The 13,178-nt window shown below is 34.2% G+C and overlaps 1 long non-coding RNA gene across 1 annotated transcript in view; it reads right to left on the bottom strand.

Annotated features, from left to right (window-relative positions):
- LOC120417026 (uncharacterized) overlaps nucleotides 1-13,178 on the bottom strand; it is a 95,765-nt gene that overhangs the window by 28,608 nt on the left and 53,979 nt on the right. The window contains exon 2 of the long non-coding RNA XR_005605416.2: nucleotides 7,527-7,606. This is a non-coding gene — a long non-coding RNA (uncharacterized LOC120417026). The remainder of the gene's footprint in view (nucleotides 1-7,526; nucleotides 7,607-13,178) is intronic.

A 13,178-nucleotide genomic window follows, 5' to 3' on the forward strand; every position in this document is an offset into this window, starting at 1 on the left:
CTGGAGTAGGCCCAGGTCATCGAGTGGGATAGGGCAGGGGTTCTTTTGCTTCGTTTAATAAGGCTGATCGTTGATTTTTTTAATTTTTTGTTATCGAAAGTTTAGAAATTAAAACATTTTTTTTGACTTTGAATTTACCTAGAATTTAAAGTATTCGTTCCAATTTTTGAGAACCTCTGCTTCCCCATCGTGATGACCCCACAAACATTCAACTGACCAGGGGGCCACAACCCGGGTCCAGGTCCTGCGGCCAGGTCGATCCAATAAAGCGTGAACGTAATTAAAATAATGCAAATTTTAATCACTCTGGCTAGGCTGTGCGCACTAGCCAGTGCTCCCAGTTTGGCGGTGTTGGGCTGAATTGGGGACTTCAAATGAACTCTCCGGGTGCTCACTCCAACTCTTCTGTTGACTAAATCTGAGCTTCAATTGAACGTGTAACACGACGTTATTGCTTTTAACCCTCTACTGTCAAGATGTTGAAGTTATTTGATTTATTTCAAATATTTTTTGAACTTATTAATTAAATTAATTAAAAAAAGTTAAAACTTCAGTAATTTTTTTAACTAATTTGTAGCGATATAATCCATATTGTGAAGGGTTAGTCAGCCGAGTCAAGGAGGTGTCGTTGAACGCTCGACGAAAACATCCACTTTGAAGGCACTCATCCACAAAATCACGTATTTTTGTTTATAATTTCCATCGACGAGCTCGTTCGAACGGTGCTTGTTGGTGGCGCCATCAAGCGGATAGAATATAAATTTTAAACTTGAATTTATTTCTTGATGGTCTCTCCTCTAGTCCTGGAAGAAAACCGCTCAAGGAAAAAAAAAACCCGGGAAACCCAAAGGTGGACGGGGAAAAACTCCCGGTGAAAAATTGCAATTACCTTTTCTTCGTTCGTCATCCTCCCTCCCTTACCAACTCCAACTCCGGGATAACGATCAACTTCTCGTCGTCGTCGTCTTCCGCGGACGCCTTTGACGCCGCAGGTCGGAAAAGGACGATGACGAGGACGCTTAACTGGACCACCCGCCGGGCAACCGACGGGAGACGCCGCCGACGACGGTTTGTCTTGATTGGACAAATTTGGCGTGGTGAGAGCGAGATAGAGATAGAGAGAAAGATGTTCTTTGGGTTGTGCGAGAAAGTTTTGATTAAATTGTAATGACTGCAGAAGGAGTGTTGTGGGAAATTGAGGTCTAATTTCTTTTCCTATTAAATAATGAACGCATGATGTTTGATTTTATGAAAAACATTACAACTTTTAAAAAAAAAGTGTTGTTCCTCGACGAGATTTCACAGTGCTTCAAGCATGATGCTGTTTTTATAAACCTTATTGAAATGATCTTAAAATAACAGCTTTCGTGTTTTGAAATCTTAAAATTTTATTTCAAGTCCCCCCTCTTAAAAATTATACTACAGAAAATGAGCGAACAAAACAAAAAAATTACTAAAATTTTAATTTACGTTGAAAAAACGTGTAAAATTGATTGTAAACTATTCCAACATCATTGGAAAATACTTAGGGTAGAGTAGTCATCAATGAGACGAGACACTTTTGTTTTTTAACTTTCAATATTTTTTGTATTTTTTTCTTCAGGTTTCATAATGAGCTGTTGCCTATTGCTTCTTTTAAAGTGTTTTAAGTTATTCAACTTTCTCATTGTAGACACACTTGGCAGGAACAATGAGACACTCAACGAAAATTAATACTTTTCTAGCAAAACATCATCCTTTTGTAATGTTTCATTGCAGGCGACTTGTCATGAAAATTTAAAAGCAAATTTGCCAACTTGAAACTTTAATTAATGAAAGTTATACTAAAAAGTATTAAAATTATATAAAAACTTCAGCCGGGACCGTGGCGTAGGGGTAAGCGTGGTTGACTCTCACCCAGTCGGCCTGGGTTCGATCCCAGAAGGTCCCGGTGGCAAATTTTTCAACGAGATTTGTCTGATCACGCCTTCCGTCGGATGGGGAAGTAAATGTAACCTGGAGGTTAGGTCGTTAGCTCAGTCCAGGTGTAGGAGTCGTCTCCCTGGGTCCTGTCTCGGTGTAGTAGCTGGTAGACGGTTGGACTCACTATCCAAAGGTCGTTAGTTCGAATCCCGGGGAGGATGAAAGCTTAGGTGTAAAAAAAGGTTTCCCATTGCCTCAACAATCAAGCCTTCGGACACCTAGTTTCGAGTAGGAATTTCGCAATTATAAAAGAACTTTACATCTTTGGTTAAATGTTAAAACTAAATAAATGTGCCAAAAATCACTCCCACTTCATGTTTTGTAAGATTTCCATGGATTTTGAAAAGTTTATTGAAGAAAAATCAACGTGTCTCATTAGGGTGACAATAAAAAAAATCAACATCAGGGATACCCCCTGGCTCGATTCTTTAGGCAGTAATAAGTAACTGTGCCATTTTTGAGCCAAATCGGTAAAGGTTAAGGGGTCGCTTATAATCGTTGAAGTTTATATGGGGAAAATTGCTAAAATATATGGGGGAAAACATCGCTTCAGGGTTTTTGCAGGTCTCGCCCATAATTTTCCAAGTATGAGATTTTTGTAGGAAATTTAATTTCCTACTACTTTGCCGAAGGGTGGCCTTATACCCGAAAATCAGCCTGATTGCTTAAAACTACGATTTGTGAGAGCAATTTTATCGTTGTTGCCCGTGTGTCATTGATTACTACTCTACACAGCTAAAAAAGAAGTAATCCAGCTGCGTGTAAAATAAATATTGCATTATTTTATGCAAATTTATTTGATTTTACACTCTGAAATATGTAGCCAATCAGTATGAGAAACCTACTTGACCGAAATGTCAAGCTCATATATGCGTTTATCCTTTCAGATTTTCATCGGTCTGATGGCCGAGTGGGCTAAGGCGCCAGTCCTTACTGTTGGTGCTGGGTTTGAATCCCGTCGGTTGCAACTTTTTTTGTGTGTTACAAAAATTGTACATGCAGTGTGTTATATTAAGTGTTTATTTTGACGAAGGTGCTTTTGCATGCGATTTTACCATCGGATTTTTTTCTGTGTACTCTATTAATGTATTTTTTAGAATTGAAACTTTTTTTTATGTTTGGATCACATAAGAAAAAAAAACGTAATAGTTGAAGAAAAAAAAATTCTTGACATAATCATAACTATCAAGTATTTTGTGATTATTTTTATATAAATAGTTTAAACATACACAGTAAAAAAAATCTGTGTAAAATCGCATGCAAAAGCATGCACATCACCTTTGTGAGCAAAAGCATGTAATATTGTATGAGAAAACGTGTACACAAAAAGCATGTAAAAAAATAAATAAATAAATTTTGCACACCACAAAAATAACATCAATCTGGTGAGAATAATTTCCAGATTACCAAGTCCGCGCCCCAACCATCACGGCTATCTCGCCGCTGTGATTTATGCTGGATCAACACCGATGTAGCTGTACGTTCCCCATATATCGTATACAGTTAATTCAGTATACGACGTACGGGAAACCTATTGGTACATCGGCGTTGAACACCAAATTTACAAGACGGTGAGATAGCCGAGACGGTTGGGGCGCGGACTTGGTAATCTGGAAATTATTCTCACCAGATTGATGTTATTTTTGTGGTGTGCAAAATTTATTTATTTTTTTTTGTTACATGCTTTTTGTGTACACGTTTTCTCATACAATATTACATGCTTTTGCTCACAAAGGTGATGTGCATGCTTTTGCATGCGATTTTACCATCGGATTTTTTGCTGTGTATGGCTTGACAATTAAAACTAAGCTTTTTATTATTTTTTGCCAAACATCTTTGCAAAAACTCCAATTCCAGGGGGTAAAAACATATTTTGTCAAAAACATTATTGATTTCGAAGTATAGCACCGCACAAAAAATTCCCAAAAAAATGTCTTTTTATATTTTGAAAACTAAAATTGGTTAAAAATATAATGGCTCGTAATTTCATTTATACATTTTTTGTTTGCTTTTGACACCTATTTAATTTTGTTGAACACACTTGAAAATGACATTGCAAAGTTACAAAGAAAAAAAGCACTTTATCTTTAGAAGAACATTTGTTTTCAATAAATAAATGATACATATTTTTTATTTCTTTTAATCATGAACTTTAATCTCTAAAAAAGTAACCCATGCGAAGTTACAAAAAATAAGAAGTAGTGGAAAAAGTAGAAGAAGTAAAAATTTTCTTAATGAAAAATACCTTTCTTGTTTTAGTGCAGATTCAAAAAGTGGATAAAGTGAATTGAATTTCGTAAAAACTAAAATGTCTAATGATTTTTAACAGTCGAGTAACGAGGAATAACAGCATAATTTTCTATTGTTCACAAATCAAATTGCCTTTGCATTTAAAAAAAAAAATATTTTGATAAACTTTGTCCAGAAGCAATTTTGCATCACTAGTTTTTCCATAAAAGGCTCCATACAACTTTGCGGGCTGGTTATACAAAATGAGTATAAGATTATTTTTCGCTTACTTTTTCAAGAGGTCCTATGTACATACGAAACCCATGGCGGATTGGTTGTTTTGAAAAAGTAATGTAGATGATCAACTTTCTGATCAACTTGGTGTCTTCGGCAAAGTTTCTTTTCAAATAAAATAGGAAGAAATACTGGAAAAATAACTGTTTATCACTGAAAATGAATTGCTTAATTAACGTATTTTTTTATTTTCGATTTCTTAGGGGGGTAATTCTATACCAACTCACACGAAATCGGGAAAAGTTTCCCTGACCCCTCTTCGATTTGCGCGAAACTTTGTCCTAAGGGGTAACTTTTGTCCCGTTTTTCGATATCGGTGGAGGCGGAACATGCGAAAAAAGACATGTTTTTCAATAATTTGCAGCCTGAAATGGTGATGAGATAGAAATTTTGTGTCAAAGGGACTTTTATGTAAAATTGGACGCCCGATGGCCTACTCCGAATTCCGAAAAAACGTATTTTTCATCGAAAAAAACACTAAAAAAGTTGTAAAAAATCTACCATTTTCGGTTACTCGACTGTAAAAAAAATTGGAACATGTCATTTTAAGGGAAATTTAATGTACTTTTTGAATCTACATTGACCCAGAAGAGTCAATTTAGTTTTGCTTATAAACATCACGAGTTATCGCGATTTTAAGAAAAAAAGTTTTAAAAAAGTTGGTCGTCGTTGATCATGGCCTGCAAAGTTAGAAAAAACACGAAATTTTGAAATGAAAAATTTTGTTCTGAATGCAAAAATGACAGTAAAAAATGTACATTTAATTTCCCTTAAAATGACATGTTCCAAATTTTTTTACGGTTGAGCAACGGAAAATGATAGATTTTTTAAAACTTTTTTTGTGTTTTTTCGATGAAAAAATCTTTTTTTTCGGAATTCTGAGTACGACACTAAATCGGGCGTCTAATTTTACATAAAAGTCCCTTTGACTTCAAATTTGTATCGCATCATCTTTTCAGGCTGCAAATTATTGAAAAATACCTCTTTTTGCGCATGTTAAAAATTGAAGGGGTCGCCCCTCCGTCACGAGATATCAAAAAATGGACCTCAGATTCGTGATCAGGGCCAAAGTTACCCCTTAGGTCAAAGTTTCACGCAAATCGAAGAGGGGTCGGGGCACTTGCTGTGTGAGTTTGTGAAGAATTACCCAGGGACTAAAAATGCGCTAGAGTTTAGGATGGTGCTAAATACGTTACCGGAGATCTAACTTTATGAAAAAAATGTGAGGTTTGGAAAAAAAATCTCAAATATTGTCAAACTAAATACAAAGATGCAAAATTAAATTTGCAATCGAAAATTACCAAACACATTTTTTTATTAAATGCACCGTTTTCAAGTTATAGGCATTTAAATGAGAAATTTTTGAAAAAATGTTTGTTTTTTACAATGCGAAAAATTGAAGGAAAAGCACCCCTGTTGTTTGTCGCACTCCTCGTTGTGGCGATACATTTTTGAAGGGTTTTTTAGGTCAGAGATTTAATTTTCAAATCTATCAGAAGATTTGATTATCCAGAAAATAAGTTTTGTCAATTAAAAACACTTTATCGATTAGAAAATCTGAATCTATTTTATTGCATTGTATCTGATATTGAACTTTAAATATATTTAAGAACCATCATGGTGCTAAATACGTTACCGGAGATCTAACTTTATGAAAAAAATGTGAGGTTTGGAAAAAAAATCTCAAATATTGTCAAACTAAATACAAAGATGCAAAATTAAATTTGCAATCGAAAATTACCAAACACATTTTTTAATTAAATGCACCGTTTTCAAGTTATAGGCATTTAAATGAGAAATTTTTGAAAAAATGTTTGTTTTTTACAATGCGAAAAATTGAAGGAAAAGCACCCCTGTTGTTTGTCGCACTCCTCGTTGTGGCGATACATTTTTGAAGGGTTTTTTAGGTCAGAGAATTTAATTTTCAAATCTATCAGAAGATTTGATTATCCAGAAAATAAGTTTTGTCAATTAAAAACACTTTATCGATTAGAAAATCTGAATCTATTTTATTGCATTGTATCTGATATTGAACTTTAAATATATTTAAGAACCATTATTGTATGGATATTTGCCAAAGTTGTATTGAGACTTGTAAGAACACATGGAGTAAATGGTTTCTTTTTTTTCCACCACAAAGTTTTGGCCTAATCGAAAAACAAATATTACAGCAAAAATATAACATTTTTGCACAATTCATTGTGTTTTTACTTGGTAAATTGAAAGCTTCAAAAATACTACGAAATTTTATTTTTATTTTCGATCTCACCCTAAATCCGACACAAAATTGTCATTCCTGTTGCGCGACGATGACAACGATGACACTCCTCGGCGCTGATGATGATACATCGCTTCATTGGATTTTGTCTGTTGCACACACACCGTCGTCGGTCGTTCGTTCGCTCCTTGGTGATAGTCTTCAGTCCTCTTACTCAACAGGTTAGCCCGTGATTGCGGCTCTCTGTTTTCTACCTTAGTCCTGGTCCGTCTTCCTTCGTCGTCGTTGTTGTTCGTAAAGGTGAAGTGGCTAGAGGTTCAGGATGGTCGTCGGATGATTGGAGGCCAGTTCCAGAACAGCGTCCAATTTAATACTAGAGAGAACACAAACAAGCTCCTCTCGTCTTACACGGCTGGGTTTTTTATTTGCTTCAGGGTGGTCTTTAGTTAGGTCTGTAGTTTAGTTGGGGCGGCTTTACAGACTTTTTTATATTTTACATTTTTTTTTGTTTTAAATTTTTGTTTTCAAATTTTATGAAAAATATTTGAAAAGTCAATAGAGAAGAATTCTTCCGATTTCTACCCTGAATGATAATTTTATAATAAAGTTACTTAAAAAAAAAAGATTATTTTGAAAATGATACCTATGCACTTGAAATTTTCTAAATAAATTTGATGTCTTTCCAAAACAACTAAAAGGTAACCCAAGTTCATTGGCACCTCACCATGCGATTAAGGGGGTTATTTTCCGTTCGGTGATTTCACTCGACGCATCCTGAATATGCTCAGTCAAGGGTGTAAACCTTACACACTCTCTGTCTTACCTCAGTTTTCCAGCAAAAAACAACGATTTATCTTCCGAGGCGAGGTGAAGTTTACATTTTCCACTGCATAATAATCATTGCTGAAAAGAAAATTGGAAAATCGAAGAAATTGGTTAGTTTGAGTGATAAATATTGAAGCTTTAAATAAATTATCATGTTTTTCTTTAAAAATTTTAACTCAGAAATTCTCCACTTCCCATTTCCGTGACATTTCAATCTGTTCTTCAAATGGTTATGATCACATTTGAATGGATTATTATTATCACAATCATCACCACCAGCACCACTAACGTCGCAGCACGTATTTGCCTATTGTCGTGGGAGCTGTTATACTATTATTTATTTCATTGATGCCGCCCTCCTTCCCACAATAATAACACAAACACAAAAAGCACACCAAGACTAGTGTCAAGAAAGGAGTAGGAAAAAAAATCCTTTTCCATGCTTTCTTATGCGAAAATCACGGCCAAAAAGGAGACAACTTTTATTGTGCACTTGAGCAGCAGCCTCGACACACCCACACACTCACAGCGATAAATATGAAATGATTTTCAACGAATCTCACTCGTTGGCGAGACAGGATCAGGATCTGATCCGTATCCGGAGACCCATTCAAGCGCGGGGGATAAAGTGCGAGTGACATCCCCACAACAGCAGCAGCAGAATCACAAATGCCAATCCAATCTCCAATCGTCACCGCCGGTACGACGAGTTGCAGTTGTTGAGGTTATGCTCAGTTGGCGTAGATGTAACTTCTGGGTTAAAGTTTTGTTTGAAATGTTTTTTTGAATCTGGTTTTATTGCTAAGAATTTTGATTTTTTTTACTATGTGGAGAAAATAAATAAAGCAGATAAAACGAAAATTTGGCAGCCCTGCCTCAAGATAAAATTACATGAGTGAAATCATCTTTCCATTTCTAAGCAGGAAAACTTGAATTTTGATTAAATTTACTTCTACATCGTAGTATCGCCTTAAGTAAATTGTTTTGATATACATTCAGTATAATTAAAAAAAAGGAAATTCTGGCAACACTTTCGTGTATCATTATTATAAGGTTTATCCAAATTTCAATTTTCTTTAAAATGGAATAAAAAGTTCCACAATCATGCTTCAAAATGGCGCTTACGTCAAGCAAGCGTCACAAACAGTGTGGTGACATATGTATGATGGGCCACATGGGTGGCGTGAAACGATGTGAATGTGTGATTATGGAATGGTCCTTTGTTAAGGTGGTGTTGACGGGGCTGCCTTTTAAAGTGCATCGGTGGATAATCGCACACAATTTCAATGGGATGAGGTTGGATAGCAGAATTCAAATGGGCATTCAATTTTGGGGAAATCAGTGCAGTTTTAAGTTCTTATTTTTTATAATGGAAAGAATGGCATTTTCACACAAAAAAATGAGGTAAAATTACATCGAAAAAAAGGTAACAAAAATATTTAACCTTCCAAAATTAAACCTGTTTTTTGCAACAAAAATAAAAATTTTAGAACACTTATCTGTATAAAATTGTCTAAAAAACAATTTTTTAAATGCTTACTGAGGCGTTTTAAGGAAAAATGTTTTTGTGAGCGATTATTTTGAAACAAAAATCAATTTGCAATTGGAATCAAATCAATAAAACATTTTTCGATAATATTAAATAAAAGTGTTGAACTTTTTCACAATGTAACGTACGCTCTTTATAAGCATAATTAACCCCATACAACTCAACCCCGCGTCTAGACTTGCTTTGATGTAAAATTCACCAAATATCAATTTTCAACCAATTTTTGGTTTTCAAAAAGCATTGTTATTTTGGTTCTGTTATGACTAACATTCTAAACAATTGCAGTCAAAATTAGTTTGCAGACGCATTTTGTTTCAATTTTAAAGATAAAATTTGTAAACCGCTACAGTAAATAAGCAAAAGATAACTAATACAGGCTGTATAATTTGCTTAAAACTGACAAAAACAAGAAAAGTTACGTTTTTTGTGTTGAACAAAAGTTGTTCAAAACGACCCCCTGAACACGGAAAATCCAAATTTTGAGTACTCTTTGTAAATGATTTTGACCAAAATTTGCAAAATATTAAAAAAATACATGTTAATATGTTTTAATCGATTTCACTGTTCCCGAACAGACGGTAATAACTAAATTCATGCCATTTCAATAACAAATACTGTTAAAATAACAGAAAGTGTTATGGAATATTCTTGCAAAATCCATTTTTGCATAAGAGTTCAATAACAGTTTATGTTATCATAACAAAATTTGTTATCGGTCTGATATTGATTGAAGGCCAGAACAACTTGAGAATAATATTTTTTGTTATGGAAGAATACCTTAAACTGGTATTGGGATGATCGGATTAGATGTTAAAATAACAAAAAATAATAACAAAGATTTGTTCGAAGAAAAACTTAAAATGTTATTAGTCTGTTATTACAATAACAATCCAATAACAAAAAAATCATAACGGCGAATAACAAATCTTGTTATAAATAACATAAAATGTTATTGGCCTGGTATTTTCAAATATCAAAAAATGTTATTCCCGCGTTATTTCCGTCTGCTCGGGTTTTGCCGTTGCAAAAGTCTTTATTTAATCAACCCTGTTTTCCCAATTTTATAAAAACTTTTTTTTCAACATTGAGAAAGGGAAATGTTTCTGTTAGGTATGATTCTGCGTAGTGAAATGAAAAAAAAAATCATGCAGAAAATGTCTGTTTCTTAGCAAATCTTTTTTTCAAAACAAATCTTACTGGTTTGAGCTCATAAATAATTAGATAAGCATTAAATTTACATTGAAAATCTGTTTTCACTTGAAATACCATTCATATGAAATCACAACACAAATTTTTCAAATATTTGCAGCTGATTTTTAATTATGTTAATATGTTTGCATTTTTTTGGGCACAGATTATAAAATAAGTAGTTGTTTTTTTGTGATTTAGCTTAACAAATAACTCATTTTAAAGAAATTTCATAGCAAGACAGAGAGGTTAGATTTTTTTTTAATATTTGAACATCTTTCGCCCTTGATAGCTCTAGAAATTTTCAACTTTTACCTGTCATTTTTCGAACACATTCAAACAAATTAATCATTTTTTTCTTGAACAATATTCAAACAATGGTCACAGTATACAGAAACGTAAAAAAACTCATTTTCAATTTTAGAAACAAGAATTATCCCCAGTTGTGAATTCTTCATCAATTGATGTTTTTTGAAATTAACCTTGACATAATATTTTCAGATAAGCTGATGAATGTATTGAATGAAATAAAATTGAGTTCTTTCTTTATTTTTTTGTAAATTTAAAAAAAATGTAAAAAAGTTACAAAAAATTCATCCGCTCGAAGTTTAGGAGTTCCCGGGAAATTAACAAAATTTCCGGGAAACGGGAAATATTTTTTTTTCGGGAAATTCCTGTAATTTTCGGGATTTTTTCCCGGGACGGGAAATAGGACGCTCTAGACCTCACTAATCCTGAAAGTCCTTGGTCTAAACTCAGTCAGGGGTCTCGATTCTCAGATTAGGCATTTTAAGCTTATAAATAAACTGTAAAACTTTAACTAACAAAAGTTATAAATGCTCGTATTTCCCTCCTAAATTCAAGATTTTTTATCAATATTCCGCATATTTTGTTAATATTTTTGTGATCGCATTTGGTCCAAAAATTAAAGAATCCTTTAATGGTTTTTGAATTATAATTGTTTACAATGAAAACAATACTCAAATTTTATATTTATTGAATATAACTCTCCAATGAGACGGAATTGTAAAATTGTTTTAATTGACTTTACCAACAGTTCTTGTAATTGAATGCGTAAAAAAAAACTAATGCATGGCACTTTAGAAATTTCTGTGATAGTCCAGAAGCAATACAATTTTTCGAAGCATAACTTTTCAAAATATGTAATTACCTTTTTGAGGGTTATCTTTTTTTAACAGAAATTTATCATTTTTTTTTTAATTTCTAATAATTAAAAATATCAGAAACATAATTTTATGAATACAAAGAGACGAGGTGTTCCTTTGAATTCCGCTATATATTTTAATATCTTGTCCGAGATTCTGTCAGATACGTATTTCGTCTACTACTTGCAGACTTCATCAGTTTTCTGTTCTCGACTAGAGTCGAGATATTTGACACTTTAGTACACTTTAAGGCTGCTTTTGAAAAAAATAAAGAAATTTACGTAAAAGTCTTAAATTAAACTTCGTTGGCTTTATAAATGTGGTTTGTTGTCATAAATAAATTAATAATTTGTCCCGATGGTCATATGCAAAGTCACCAGACACTTTTACAACATGTTGACGAATGAGTCCATGAGGTTGAAACCATAAACAATGGTCTGATTTGTGGAACAAATTACGAATTTAAAAATAGACTTCTTCAAAACTCCAATTGAAGTGATACCTCATTTCAAATCAGCCTCATTTTCCCCTGAAATCTGTGCCAAAATTCCTCCCAACATTCCTGCATCACACCTTAATTAGATCTTTTCGGTTCGCCTAACGCTCCAACAGAGGTGACTGCAAAAATACCTTTGATGGCCAGCTCATCACATCCTGTCGGAAAACCTCTGCTGCTGCTGCTTCCTTTTCCGGGTGGAACTTTAAAAGCAACCTCAGGAATTCGAGCTGGAATGCTGTTTTATTCCTTCTTTTGAAGAGGACTCGTTTAAGGCTTTAGCTCGCCCCTGTTTTTTTGGGCGCGTTTGGAAAATCGATTTTCCGCCATGTAGCGAAACCAATTCAATTAAGATTTAATATCGGAACGAAATCATGTCACACGTGGGGCACCTCGACACGCACTTTTCCACCAGTAGTGGCGTTAAAGTCGTTTGGAACATCCCGGCTTTTTTGGAGGGGGTGCAAGTTAGGGATGGCCAATTTATTTGAAAGTTGATTTTTCATAAAAAAAAATGAATGAGAAAAATAAAACTTGCGTACAAGTTTTGCATATTTATGAAAAATGCAGTATTTTCATTTATATTTTAAATTTTAAACAAATTTCATATATTTTTGAATCCCTCCCTCGTCAAACAAACCGGAACAGGATAAATCCAAATTTCAAGTCGATTTGCGTGAGTAAACACGGAAATGCTCTGCTCAGGGTAATACACGCGGTGAAAGCACGCAAGCAAATCGGCCTGCGGCTATAAATTCACGATGATGGCACCTGATGATATCGTTACACGGCGTTGATGATGACAGGGCTGATTAAGGGGGATGGCTCTGGACAGGGTAAATCGTTCCGGGCCCCTCGGCGAAAACACTTTATCGACCATGGGGTTGCAGTCGGGAAATTTAACGCGGAAATTGTGTTGGAAAATTCTCGTTTAATTTCTGAGCAGATTTGTTTGAAAAACGCCAGAAAGTATGCTTTTTCCAAAAGTCAAAAGAGAATTTTTGCATACAATGTTGTATGCAAGCTTCAAGTGCATTCAAAGCAATTATAAATCGAGACCGTAACGTGTTTTATTTAACAGAATGAAACTTGTGACACCTTCAGCTTCTTCCTCAAATAACTTTAAAATCTCCAAAAAGTTCTCAGCAAATCATCTTGGCCCCCTCTCCTATCACCACCCCTCCCAGCCAGTAAAAGTTGTTATTTCTATTAGCCTCTTGTTATTATGACCTCTCGCCAAATTGCTCAATC

This window comes from Culex pipiens, chromosome 1 (genome assembly GCF_016801865.2).
Source record: "Culex pipiens pallens isolate TS chromosome 1, TS_CPP_V2, whole genome shotgun sequence".
NCBI lineage: Eukaryota > Metazoa > Arthropoda > Insecta > Diptera > Culicidae > Culex > Culex pipiens.